This window comes from Papio anubis, chromosome 19 (genome assembly GCF_008728515.1).
Source record: "Papio anubis isolate 15944 chromosome 19, Panubis1.0, whole genome shotgun sequence".
NCBI classification, from domain to species: domain Eukaryota; kingdom Metazoa; phylum Chordata; class Mammalia; order Primates; family Cercopithecidae; genus Papio; species Papio anubis.
In genome coordinates, this window is record NC_044994.1 from 5,332,717 (window position 1) to 5,347,849 (window position 15,133).

Sequence of the window (15,133 nt, forward strand, 5' to 3'; positions counted from 1 at the left end):
CGCTAGTACAATAATTTTCCCACATTTGAGCATCCGTCTATCTTGGAACCTTCTCTGTTACTACTCTTTCAAAACAAATGCTCAATTAGAATCAACATATTATATTAGGTTGGTACAAAAGTGGTTGCAAAAAAATTTTTGCCATTGTCAAAAGCCACAATTACTTTTGCACCAACTTAACACTATCTCCTAAACAATTGAAAGTCCCTCCTGCAAACTGCCATCAGTACTGTCTTCTGTGCCTAGCATCCCATCCCACTTGCCTCTGCTCAGAGAGGGATTGTAGCTTCTTTCTGGAAAGCCCAGCTCAAGGTTTGCTTTCTCAAAGGACTCATCCCAATAGCCTAGCCTATATTGATACTATCATCTGTATCATTGACTTGACTCTTATGGTAAATACTGGTTATATACCAGGTTCTCAAATAACATTGTCTCACTCCATGTTATCCGGTTATAACACTGATGAGAAAAATATGTCAATTTCCAGCCAGTGCCACTGTCCGTGTGGAGTTCGTACATTCTCCCTATGTCTGTGAAGGTTTTCTCCAGGTACTTTGGTTTCCTAACACATCTCAAAGATGTGCATGACAGGTTAATGGGATTCTCTGAAGTGTCCCAGTGTAAGTGAGTGTGGGGCTATGTAAGTGCACTCTGCAATGGAAGGGCATCCTGTTCAGGGCTGATTCCCACCTGTGTCCTGAACTGCCAATATAGGCTCTGACTACCTGTGACACTAAGCAGGAATAAGCAGGTTGGAAAATGAATGAATACAAATAATAAAAATTCATAAAGTGTACAATAATTATCCAAATGCACAATAAATAATGTTGTACAGGTCAGGCATAGTGGCTCACGTCTGTAATCCCAGCAGTTTGGGAGGCCGAGGCAGGCAGATCACTTGAGGTCAGGAGTCCGAGCTCAGCCTGACCAGCATGGCAAAATCCTGTCTCTATTAAAAATACAAAAATTAGCCAAGTGTGGTGGCACATGCCTGTAATCCCAGCTACACAGGAGGCTGAGGCATGAGAATCACTTAAACCCGGGTGGTGGAGGTTGCAGTGAGTTGAGATTGTGCCACTGCACTCCAGCCTGGGCAACACAGCAAGATTATCTCAGAAAAACATTTTTTAAAAATGGTGTATAAAAGTACTTGGGGAGCCTGCCATATTTGTAATTTTTTTCACTATATATTCTTTCTATGTTTAAAATATGTAATGCTTCTTTCCTATTAGTCCACAAACATCTTCATGGGGAATAAAGGCAGTACTTTTAATAGTGTCATGTTTTAAGTTTTAAAAATTGATACATACAAATTTCACATATTTGTGAAGCACATGTGATATTTTGATGCATGTATACAATGTGTAACAATCAAATCAGGGTAATTGGGGCTTCCATTGCCTCAAACATTTCTCATTTCTTTGTGCTGAGAACATTCCAAATCTTCTCTTGCAGCTATTTTGAAATATACAATAAATTATTGATAACTATAGTCATCCTACTATGATATTGAATACTAGAACTTATTCCTTCAAGCTAACTGTATTTTTGTACCCATTAACAACCTCTTTTCATCCCTCCAACCCCTTACCCTTCCCAGCCTCTGGTAACCACCATTCTACTCTCTAACTCCACGAGATCAACTTTTTTAGCTCCAACATATGAATAGAACCTGTAGCATCTGTGATTCTGTGCCTGCCCTGCTTAATTTAACACAATGTCCTCCAGGCTCATTCATGTTGCTTCAAATGACAAAACTTCATTTTTTAATGGTGGAATAATATTCTTTTATGTATATACACTATATTTTACTTATCCATTCATCCATTGATGGACACCGGGTTGACTCCGTATCTTCACTATTGTAAATAGAACTGCAATAAATATCAGAGTGCAGATCTCCCTTCACTGATTTCCTTTCTTTTGCAACATACCCAAATACCCAGCACTGGGATTGCTGGATTATACAGTAGCTCTATTTTTAGTTTTTGAGGCACCTCTATATTGCTTTCCATAACGGCTACACTAATTTACATTCCCACCAACACTGGCATAAGAGTTCTCCTTTCTCTGCATCCTTGCCAGTATCTGCTATATTTTTCTTTGGATAATAGACACATTAACTGTGATGAAAAGTTACCTCATTGTGGTTTCGATCTGTGCTTCTCTAATGATTGGTAATGTTCAGCATTTTTTTCATACATCTGTTGGCCATTTGTATGTCTGCTTTTAAGAAATGTCCACTTAGGTCATTTGCTCATTTTTCAATCAGATTTTTGTTATTGTTGAGTTGAGTTCCTCATATATTCTAGTTATTAATCCCTACTTATCCAATGGATAGATTGCAAATAATTTCTCCAATTCTGTAGGTTGTCTCTTCACTTTCTTGATTGTCTCCTTTGCTGTGCAGCTTTTTAAAAAAATCTGTAATTGTCTATTTTTGCTTTGGTTCCCTGTGTTTTCGTTAACAAAAAATATTTGTCCAGACCAACGATGTACCAAAGGAATTCTCCTACAAAACGTGTTTTCTTTTAGTCGTTTTATAGTTTCAGTCTTAGATTTCTAAGTCTTTACACCATTTTGATTTGAGTTTTATATTTGGTGACAGGGGTCTAGTTTTATTATTCTGCATGCAGAGATCCAGTTTTCTTAGCACTATTTATTGAAGAGACTGTCATCTCCCTATTGCATGCTCTTGAAGCCTTTATCAAAAATGAGTTGACTATAAATATGTAGATTTACTAAAGGGTTCTCTTCTGTTCCATTGGTCTATGTGTCTGTTTTTATGCAGCACCATGCTGTTTTGCTTACTACAGTTTTGCAGTATATTTTCAAATCAGGTAGTGTGATGCCTCTAGCCTTGTTCTTTTTGCTAAGATTGCTTTGGTTATTCAGGGTTTTCTGTGGTTCCATATGAATATCAGGATTGTTTTTGTATTTCTGTGAACAATGTCATTTGTATTTTGTTAGGGATTGCAATGAATCTATGGATTGCTTTAAGGTAATACAGGTATTTTAAGAATATTGTTTAACAATTCTAATCCATACACATGTAATCTCTTTTCAGTTTTTGGTGTTTTCAATTTCCTTCATTAGTGTTTTAGAGGTTTTGCTGTAGAAAACTTTCATTTATTTAAATTTATCTCTAGGTATTTTATTTTTTTGGTAACTACTATAAATGTGATAGCTTTCTTGATTTCATTTTCAGATTGTTTGCTGTTTATGTATAGAAATACTACTGACTTTTGTTATGTTGATATTGTACCCTGCATCATTATTGAAATTGATTACACATTCTAATAGCTTTTTAATAGTTTTTAAGGTATTTCTAAATATAAGATCATGTCATCTGCAAACAAGAACAATCTGACTTCTTCCTTTCCAATTTGGAGATTTTATTTTTTTCTCTAGCTTGATTTCTCTGGCCATGACTTCCACTACTATGTTGAATGAAAGTGGTGAAAGCGGGCATCCTTGTCTTGTTCCGGATTTTAGAGGAAAACCTTCAAATTATTCCCTGTTCGGTATGTTAGCCGTATGTCATATATTGCCTTTATCATTTTGAGGTAGGTGCAGGTTTGTTGAGAGACTTTATCATGAGGAGATATTAAATTTTATCAAAAGCTTTCTCTGCACCTATAGAGATGATCATATGACTTTTGTCTTTTACACTATTGATGTAGTGTATCACATTCATTGATTTGTGTATGTTGAACCATCCTTGTATCCCTGGGATAAATCTCACTTGATCATGGTGTATTTTTTTTTTTTTAAAGAAAGAGAAAAAAAGGAAAAAAAAGAGTAAATGGATAATTTCAAACATGCTTTACCTACCAAGAAAAAAAAAGCTTTTGTCTCTTCACCAGCAAACCCTTTTACAAAACCTTGAAGAGAACTAAACACAGTAGACTAAGCAATAATGAACTTTCTGAAAACACTACATAGTAAAAACCTTCAGAAGCCCAGAAAAACCAAGGAATACTGGAATTAGAAAAACCATTTTTGAGAGCCATGTGACAGACCAAGCAGCCCGGCCCACAAGGATTCCTTCAGCAAGCAAAGAACAAAGGAAAAAACCTCTCACTTGACATGTTCTCAAAACAATTTGCCTGCTAAATGCTAAAGCTACCACCCTCATGTACAACAAAAACACTGTTCTTAGTCCACAACAATAAAATGGGAAGCACTCAGACTGCATGCTCTCCATCTTACTCTCCCAGAGGAAGACAAGAACAATCATCTATGGCACATGGCAGCTGCAGTGAAGCAACACCAAGAGCCAGCTTCACGCACAGGAGAGAACACTGGGCCTCCTCATGGTTTCCAGTGCTCTACCCATTCAGAGAAACTTCTCTGGTAATGAACTATAGAAATCATCCCTGAAAGTATCGTCTTTGTAACTTTTTAATGTGCTGTTGGATTTATGATGTTAATGTTAATATTTTGCTGGGGATTTTTATACTTATGTTCACCATGATGATGCCTGTAGTTGTCTTATTTGTTAAATCTTTGTCTGGTTTTGGTATCACGGCTATGCTTGCCTATTACAATGAGTTAGGAAGAATTCTCTCTTCAAATTTTTGGAATAATTGTAGAAGAATCGGTCTCAATTCTAATTTATAAATTTGGTAGAATTCAGCAGTAAAGCCATCTGATCCTGGGCTTTTCTTTGTTGGGAGGCTTTTTATTACTGATTCAATCTCATTGCTAATTACTGGTCTGTATAGATTTTCTATTTCTCACTGGTTCTATCTTGGTTGATTATATGTATCCAGGAATCTGTTGTTGTTTAGTTGTTCCTAATAGTTTCTAATGATTATTTCTATTTCTGCGGTATCAATTGTAATGTCTCCTTTTTGTTCCAGTGTTTTGGGTCTTTTCTGTTTTTCTCTTGGTCTAGCTAAAGGTTTATCTATTTTGTTTATCTTTTCTGAAAACCAATTTTTCATTTTGTTAATCTCTGTTAGTCTTATTTTTGTCTCCACTTCATTTAATTCTGCTCTGATATTTATTATTCCTTTCCTTGTACTAATTTTTTATTTGGTTTGTTCTTGCTTTTCTTGGTTTCTTGAGGTGCATCATTAGGTTATTTGAAATCTTTCTACTTTTTGATGTAGGTGTTTATCACTATAAACTTCCCTCTTAGAACTGCTTTTGCTAAATCTTATAGGTTTTGGTATGTTGTCTTTCCATTTTCATTTGTTTCAATTTTTTTATTTCCTTCTTCACGTCTTCACTAACTCAATGATCATTCAGGAGCATATTATTTAATTTCTATATATTTGTCCAGGTTCCAACATTTCTCTTGTTACTGATTTGTAGTTTTATACCATTGTGTTCTGATAAAATACTTGAAGTGATTTTGACTTTTTTATATTTACTGAAGTATGTTTTGTTGCCTAACATGTGGTGTAACCTGGAGAAAATTCCATGTGCTGATGAGAAGAAGGTGTATACTGCCGTTGTTGGACGAAAGGTTCTGTAATGTCTGCTAGGTTCATGTGGTCCGTAGGGTAGTTTAAGTCCAGTATTTCTTTGTTGATTTTCTGTCTAGTTTATATATCTAATGCTGCAAGCAAGTTTGGTGTTGAAGTCCCCAACTATGACTGTAACGGAGTCTATCTCTTCCATTAGTGCTAATGATATTCACTTTACATATCTGGTGCACCAGTGTTGGGTGTGTGTGTGTGTGTGTATTTATATCCTCTTGCTGAATTGATCCCTTCATAATTATGTAGTGACCTTGTCTCTTTTTGTTTTTTGACTTAAAGTTCTAGTTTGTCTGACATAAGTAAAGTAACTAGTGCAGACTTTTGATTTCTTTTCACATAAATTATTTTTTCCCATCTCTTCACCTTCAATCTCTTGAAGGTGAAGTCAGTTTCTTGAAGGCAGAATATGGTTGGGTCTTGCTATATTATATATTTTTATGCATTCAGTGAGTCTATATCTTTTACTTGGGAGATTTAAACTGTTTATATGCAAGGTTGTTATTAATAGATGAGAACTTATTCCTGTCATTTTCTCCATTGTCTTTTGTTTGTTTTGTAAATCCTTTATTAATTTCTTCCTCTCTGATGTGTATCTTTGAGATCTGGTAGTTTTCTGTGGTAATAACATTTCATTCCTTTCTGTTTCTCATATATGTATCCGCTCTTTCAGTAAGTTTCTTATTTTAGTGTGTTTTCATGGTGTCGGAGAGCATCCTTTCACTTCCAGATGTAGGTCTCTCTTAAGCATTTCTCATATAGCCAGTCTAGGGTGATAAATCCCATCGGTTTTTGTCTATGAAACACTTTATATCTTCTTACATTCTGAAGGACACTTTTGGTGAATATAGTATTCTTCACCAGGAGTTTTTTTTCTTTCTTTCAGTACTTTGAATATATCACTCAATTTTCTCCTGACCTATATGGTTTCTGCTGAGAAATCTGCTGTTAATCTGATGGGAATTCCCTTATATGTGACTTGATGCTTTTCTCTTTAACTTTTGACAGTTTAACTATAATGTGCCTCAGAGAGGAAACTTTTGAGTTAAGTATACTCAGAAATCTTTAAGCTCCCTATACTTGGATGTCTACATCTCTTTTAAGATTTAAGAAATTTTTATTTATTATTCCAGGTTTAATAGGCTTTTCTATGCTTTTTTCTATCTCTTCACCTCTGGCATTCACAATATTTGAATGTTTGTTCACTTGATGATGTCCTATATGCCATTTAGGCTTTCTTTTTAAAACTCTTTTCTTCATTCATTTATGTCTGACTGGGTTATTTCAAAAGGCCTATCTTTAAGTTCAGTAATTCTTTCTTCTGCTTGATCTAATCCATTGTTGAAGGTCTCAACTGTATTTTTATTTCATTCATTAAATTCTTCAGTGCCAGGAATCCTTTTTTATGACATGTCATTAATGTCTTTTTTTAATTGTGTGGTGGTAGGATGGTAGGAGATGCTCATAATAACTTTGTTTGTAAATATGTATTCTTTGATTTAACCCACCACTACTACTACTACTACTACTACTACTGCCATCATTCACTGATTCACCAAAAACTGGATAAATAATTGTCTTCCTTGTTTTTCTTAATCTTTCTCACATTTACACATAGCTCATATTTGTTTCAATATTTAATATTACAAGGTTTTTGGGTCTTTATTTTGAAGGTTGGTGATGTTTTCTTGACCAGAAATATTACATAGTAACTTGACTCATTTATATTAATTAGTCTATGGTAAAATTGGTTTTGATATACAATGTTTCCCGTAAAGTAATAGTTTCCCAGAACCTATCAATGACAATAAGTTAGGACTTCCTGTACTGTACTACCAGTTTTCTGTGTGTGTGTGAATGTTTTTCTCAAATAAACTGCAAATTCATGCACAACTCTTTGTTGCTCCTGGTCCCTGGACCTACTGTCTACCCACCTGTATGTGTTTACGATGATGATGACAAGAAAAATATTTAGAGGTATCAGCAAATGAAAAGTTTGACTTCTCACTTCTGCCATTTAAGTGTAGAAAGGAAGTACTTGTGAAGTTCAAAGAAGCACTGAGTGAAACAACAATGCTTTGACACTTTATCAATTCCTGTGGATAAATCTTCTCTAATGAAGCAACTATTTGACTGTAGTAAGAAGAGTTTCCATTGCCTCCATGCTCAATGAAGTGAATGATTCAGGCAGATAGTTAAAAAAAATTATACTTTTGTAGTCAAAATATCTTGTTAAACAAAATCATACCCAGAACTCCAAAAGACAAAACAGTTTTTAGTGCAGGTGCTCTGGTGGGAGCAAGAACGAGGTTGTAATAACTCCCTCTCCTACCCACTCAGGGCACGGTACTGAGGAAAATACACGTCCGTTTTAAGCAAAGTAGCTCTTATTCCTTAAAAGAGTCACAGATTCTTTTTCTTTTTGCCTAACTTTCTTTCCCTTATCATACATCTTTTTCCAGAGGCTGGTCGATGGTTTAAAAAGCTTTTCCTATGCCCTAGAAACATCATATTGGATAAATACCTCTAGAGACTTTGTTAATCTCCGGAGAATCTGAAACATCATCCGTGTATCTCATGATGGGTTCTTTCCTACATAATTCCCATAAGTTTTGGGCTTCCTACTCACATCCCATAACTTATGGGCCTTTATAGCATTCACTGCTCTTTTTTTTCTGGGAATCAGAAACTATGTGGACAATCAGCAAAACTCTTTGTGTCAGTTACTAATGAGAACAAGCTCTCCTGGTTCAGGCAGCTAAGATTTTATTAGTTTAAAACTAAACCAAACCTAAGATGCTCACAAAGTTGCTAGATTGGGTTGCTACTAAAAATATAAATCTGCTTGGTGCAGCTGGTTCCTTTCATTCTGGAAAATTATTTGCTGCAAGGATGTTAATGAAATTAGACCCTGCAATTCTATTATGTGCTACTGCCTTGCAAACCAATATTTCTGTTTTACTTTACTACTTCTGAAGATTGCCTTTGATTTGCCTCTGTTCTTTGCTATCTCATCTCCCTCCATTCCTCCCTTCTTTCAGCTTTCCTTCTCTCTCTCCCTTCTTTTCTTTACAGTCATAAGTCATTTTCTAGTCACAAATAATAATAATTCCATTGACATTACTGGTAAGGTCACTACAATCTGCAGGTGGTTAAAGGCATGGTGTCCCTTAAATAAAACAACCACTACATCCCCTATTTTGCATTACTTCTCACTGTAGCACAGCTATCATCATGAATCATATTTAACAGTGAGTGAGGTGTAAAGTGTGTGTAAAGAGAATTTTTTTAAAGTTTCCCCAATGCGCTCATGAAATCCTTCTTAAGGTCATGGAAGATGCAGAAAAGCAAATTAAGAACCTCATTCATGGTTTCTTCATTCTCAAGAATATATTGCTATTAACTGTAAGAATACAAATTCACTGATTCCACTGAATTACACTCAATTATACTGGGTCAGTAAGCTTAAAGCAAACCAGAAGCTTAATCTGAATCATTTTCACAAGGCCTCCATTAGCTACAGCAATCATTCACGTAAGAAACCATTACTACACCCCGTCGCCTACAAAACCTGGCACATTGAGACAAGCTTCCTGCAATGCATCCAACCCCCGTCCCCCAGGCCCTGCCATCATTTATAAACAGAGCACTGGGCTGACATTAACATAGTCTATCCTTGAAAAAAAAAAAAAAACGTTTAAAAAGGCAGCATGAATGGAGAAGGTACTTCTCTGTCTCAGTGATCAGTGTAGACTGTCTACATGTAAACCCTCTGTTTAAGTCTCAAGGGCAGAAGGCTAAGAGCTTCATCTCCATGAATCAATGCCAATCAGCATTGCCATCCTTTTGGGAAGAACTCCTGAATCATAAAAATAACCTAGTTGAGGCTTTTAACCCTAAAAGATTTTGGCTGAATATTGAATAATTTTTATATTCATATTTTTAATATTTGTAAGTGGTTATCACTCAAAAATACTATCATTGAAACCATTTAGTACACAGCAAGCTATTTGTGACATTATCCAAAGTAAGTCAACATTGTCTCTTCTTATTAAGAGAATATAATCTAAAATAAACTAGCTGTAATGAAGGATCAGGAGAATCAAACCTCAGAACACACTTAGCACACACACAAACACACACGATTTTTCACAATGCAAAAATACAGAGGCACTGGTGCATTTTGCATGACAGTTAGTGTTAGGATAGATGGAAAGAGTAAATGTTCAGAAAACACCAGGAGTGGCCAGGGTGCAGTGGCTCATGCCTGTAATCCCAGCACTTTGGGAGGCTGAGGCCAGTGAATCACACGAGGCCAGGAGTTCAAGACTAGCCTGGCCAACATGGTGAAACTCTGTCTCTACTAAAAATACAAAAACTAGCCAGGCGTGGTGGTGCATGCTTGTAATCCCAGCTACTCGGAAGGGGAGATACAAGAATCACATGAACCCGGGAGGCGGAGGTTGCAGTGAGCCGAGATCGTGCCACTGCACTCCAGCCTGGGTAACAGAGAAAGACTCTGCCTCAAAAGAAAAAAAAGGAAGAAGAACAAAGAAAATGTCAGGAGAAAACATCATCCTGAGAAAAGAGAAAGCTTTGAAGAGCTTCACAAAAGAAGAGGGCGAAGGTGAGGCCTGTGAGAGATGAAGTGAGGAGTATGAGAGTAGATGGTGGCCAGTGAATAATATAGGAATGGTTTTCCTACTCTGGCAACTTACAGAAAGTGTGTGGAAGTAAATGAATTCAACATGAAAAATGTCAACCACAAGTTTTAAAAAAATGTTAACCAAGAAGAATTGGCTATGCTAGAAAAACTGAAGTCAACAAAGGGACAGGAGGTTATCTAGCAGGATGAAGTGAATAAATCCCACATGCATAGTGGGTGGACAGGAATCCTGCAGCTTCTTGCTTGGAAGTAAGAACATACAGAAGTGCTTCTTATTATGCTTACATGTCCTGCTCAAGGAGTCATGGCTAAATTTTAATTAGTGTTAAGAAATAAACATTAGCATGCATTGTAAATAAAGCACTATATGTTAGGATGAACCAAGATGGGCAGTTTGGGGCTAATAATAGCAATATGGAAGCAAAGTGAGCATAAATTTCAGTGGAACCCACAAGCCCCCGGCACACTGCCCATGGTTTGGTACAGTAATGCCAGTTACTAGAAGTCATTTAATTTTTCCTGTTACTTTGCTTGTAACTAGGACATTTTAAAAAAATGTTAGCCACACCCATCAACATTGCTGCTCTCTCAGGTTTGTGTCAGTGGTAATTATGATAAACTTAATAGCCACAAAAATAAATACAGAGTGAACTTACAACTTATCTATGACCAACAAGTATTAATTATGTATTAATAATAATGAGCAATACGTACTTAAATAAAGGTACTATATTCTCTAACCTTAGCAATAGTTATTTGCTCTGTAGATAATTTTCCCCATTCTTACATTGAACTTGATCTCCAATGTGACATTTTCTGGGGCCTAAATCTAACTTGTATCAAAAGCCCTTAGAAATCGAACAGATATTGTACATGAATGTTCATAGTAGCATTATTCAAAATAACCAAAAGGTGGAAGCAACCAAAATGCCTATCAACAGGAGAAAGAATAAACAAAATGTGGTCTATCCATCCAATGGAATATGACTCAGCCACCAAAAGTAAGGAAATTTTAATATATGCTACCAACATGAATCTTGAAAATATCTTGCTTGATGAAATAAGTCAGACACGTGGAAAACCACGGTATGATTCTACTTGTATGAGATACCTAGAATACGCATATTCACAGAGAAAGAAAATAGAATAAAAGTTGTCTGGGACTAGGTGGAGGGGAGAAGTGGAGGCAGTCATTTAATTACAGGGCTTTAGTAAGGGATGATACCAGTGTTTTGGATATAGATCGTGGTGACAGTTATACAATACTGTGAATGCATTTAATGGCACTGAATTGTACATTTACAATGACTAAACTGATAAATTATTTTTATGTATACTTTATTACAATAAAAAATTTTAAAGTCCTTTTCATTATTTTAATCAAAACTAGAAAGGGCCTAATTTTAAAACCACAAACTAATAAAAGGATTATGTTTATTTTACCAAAAATTTTAGATCATTGAAAGTGTCTCTAAATCATTTACATTTTCTTTTTGGTTTGTTTGGTTTTTTTGAGATAAGTTCTAGTTCAGAATTTGAAATGAACATAACAGATCCCCTTGCTCTGTCACCCAAGCTGGAATGCAGTGGCATGACCACAGCTCACAGCAGCCTCAATCTCCCAGGCTCAAGCGATCTTCCTGCCTTCGCATCCTGCGTAACTGGGAGGAGAGGCGTGTGCCACCAAGTCTAGTTAATTTTTGTTTTTTGTTTTTTGGGTTTTTTTGTAGACACAGGGTCTCACTATGTTGCCCAGGCTGGTCCTGAACTCCTGGGCTCAAGTGATCCTCCTGCCTCCCCTCTCAAAGTGCTGGGATTACAGGTATGAGCCACTGTGCCTGTCATCATTTACATTTTCAAATACCTATTTGTGAAGACATCAAGAAAGAATGAAAAGTCTCTGTTTACTTAAAACTCCAAAATAAATCCATGAGAATTGTGAACAAAAGTGAATCATAATGTTGACTCTGAAAAAATGGTTTTAATCTTTAATAGGTTTTTAAAACAAGATGTGATTTAACGGGTATTAAATCTACTTTACTTTTTATGAGTTTTCTAAGCAAGAGAAAATAGAAATGAAAGCACCTCCCAGGTTAATTTCAGCATCAGCCCCCAGCTGTGCCCTGGAGTCTAGGGGTCCCCATTCCCCATCCTCTATCCCTGTAAGAATAACTGACACCTGATTGCTGTAGGTTTGTCTCCACTCACCACAGATCATAGACCTAGTGGAATGACAGGGAGCCTGCCGAGAAACATTCATGACCAATCTTCCCCCAATCACTGATTCTCATGTCTGTTATATGTTAAGTATTCTGAAGCAAGACCTTATGTTATTAATAATTTTAAAACAATTAAAGATAATAAATATTTCTCCACTTGGTCCCTTACTGGTGGCTTAGCCAGCTTCAACCCACTAACATCATCATAACCAAGTCAACCTTCCTCTGACTGTAAGAATAATCTTTCTAAAACAACATGTAAACACAACTGAACAAGGATTTACATAAACTTTTACACTTGTGTCTCAAGAGACCTACTGTGGGGAGTAGAGGATGAAAGACAGATTTTTGGAGGACAGTTACAGCTTGAAAGCATTGTGTCTAACTGACAGTCCCCATGCTGGGGTTACCAGCTGAATAAATTTTCTAGGGCTGCCATAACCAAGTACCTTAGACTGAGTGGCTTAAACAGTAAGCACATTTTCTACAGTTCTGGAAGCTGGAAGCCCAAGATCAAGACACTGGCAGGGTTACTTTCTTCTGGGATCTATCTCCTCGGCTTGCTGATGTCATCTCCCTGCATCCTCTCATGGTCTTCTCTCTGTACAATGCCTGTATCCTAATCTCCTCTTCTTACAAAGACACCATTTATAATAGATTATTACATTTTAAGTTAATTATCCTCTTAAAGACCCTATCCAAATATAGTCACCATCTAAAATACTGGGGTTAGGACTTCAGCCTATGAATCAGGGAGGAACACAAATTCAGTCCAAAACATCAACTCAGACCTCCATTATAAATTAGTGTCTATAAAGATATTTTCCAATTTTTAAAACATTTGCTAAATGTAGGCCATTTTGGTTCACAATTTTGCCCTGCACTTGCATATGGATGTTGAGTTACTCTAGCACCAGGTGTTACGGCTGAACCTCTCACAGACCATGACACCTTCATTCACTGACCTTGGCTGGGGATGTGCATGCACTATTCTCCACGTCAGGGCACAGGCTTCCAATCCCCACCAAAACAATGCTAGCTCGTTCTGGCACCAAGAAGCAATGGGAAACACTGCCCAGGCAACAGCTGGCAATCACAGATTTCAATAAGTTCTACTGTGTTTCTATGTATTGCTCTAAGAATGGACCAGAACCATAGAGTAGAAAATATTCCTAGGTGACCAGGTACATAAAAGTAAGGAATCTGTTTTTCTCTTTCCCGAGAAAATGAAACACATTTCAAAACCCTGTAAAAGGCTTTGATTCTTGTATGCATTCGTCTGAGCTAAGCTGCTTTAAACCCTGTTACTCAGTACTGAGGACTTGAACTATAGGGGATCTGTTATCACATTCATTTCAAATTCTGATAAGTTCTCCAGAATTTTTCTAAAATGTTTTTAGTCCATCTATTTGAGCACGGGGCCTTAGACAGCTCTCCTTTTATCTTCAAACTTCAAAGCATAATTTTGAAATAAAGGTTTACTTTTCTGCAGAATTCTGAAAGTTTTATACTGTCAGGGACAATCGGTTGGAGTTTTTTGAAATGTATCCTGACTGAAATCTCTCATTTGCATCAGGGTTTGTGTACCCTCAAACTGTACAACTATTCTAGAGTCTACTATCCCCTGGACACTACTTGAAGTTCACTCTTTAAATACTAATAATGAAAGAATGAACAAGACCTACTATTTGATAGCACAACAGGGTGACTATCGTCAATAATAACTGAATTGGACATTTTAAAATAACTAAAAGACTATAATTGGATTGTTTGTAACACAAAGGATAAATGCTTGAGGAGAGGAGATGGAAACTCCATTCTCCATGATGTGGTTAGTATGCATTGCACGCCTGTATCAAAACATCTCATTTACCCCATGTGTGTGTGTGTGTGTACATCTACGTGTATATATATACACACATACATAAAGTAAGGGTCCCCAACCTGCCGAAAGCAGGAAGTGAGGCAGGGGTGGGCGAGCATCACCATACACACACACACACACACACACACACACGTACATACACACACACACATATACACACTACCCACAAATATTAAAAATTACACAATATTAAAAAATATTAATCACGAAGGTAGACTTTCTAAATATTTCACACAGCTGTACAGATTTGAAATTTTTAGTCCCCTAGCAATGAAGTAGTTACATCATAGCAGAAAGAACCCAGTTTGGAGTCAGGAAAGATTTGGGATTGCATTGAGCTTTCTGTGACCTCTGCATACCATTTAACCTCTTTGAATCCAAGCTTCCTGACTTGGAAAATGAGGATACTGTTATCTCTCTTGCAGTCATTATGAGGATTAGGTAAGAAAATGGACGTGGCAGTCCTTATAAACTCTAATGCCCTCAAGAAGGTGGTGGCATTTTTCTTGACTCTTCGGTGACTATGGTGGCTGATCAGCAGTCATTACTGCCCTTGCTTTGTTAGAAACACCAGGTGCTTCATAGCATGAGGCTGCTTCCTATCTTGACCTTATTTGGAGACTATTATGCAAAGAATACTGAAGCACATTGTTTTCCAGAACACACCATATTCTAACAATTTACAGTTTCATTCATCAAGTTAACAGTATTTCAAGGCAAATTGATTAGCTACCGACCTTGATAACATCAATTTAGTAGTATAGATGAAAATCTCAAATGTCTCTGGCTCTTTAGCATTAAATATTGAGTGGAAGTAGGTTTTCATTGACAGCTTTATTACTTTATTTTACTACTGCACGTTTTTATGTGACAG

General features: G+C 36.5%; 1 protein-coding gene and 1 non-coding gene across 11 annotated transcripts in view; both read right to left on the reverse strand.

The window, feature by feature from the left end:
- Positions 1-15,133, reverse strand: part of PTPRM (protein tyrosine phosphatase receptor type M) — an 837,547-nt gene that overhangs the window by 403,088 nt on the left and 419,326 nt on the right. The gene's annotated exons all lie outside the window — the stretch shown is intronic.
- LOC116271565 lies at positions 4,183-4,395 on the reverse strand. The gene has a single exon (XR_004180181.1). It is a non-coding gene; the product is annotated as a small nucleolar RNA U3 (small nucleolar RNA).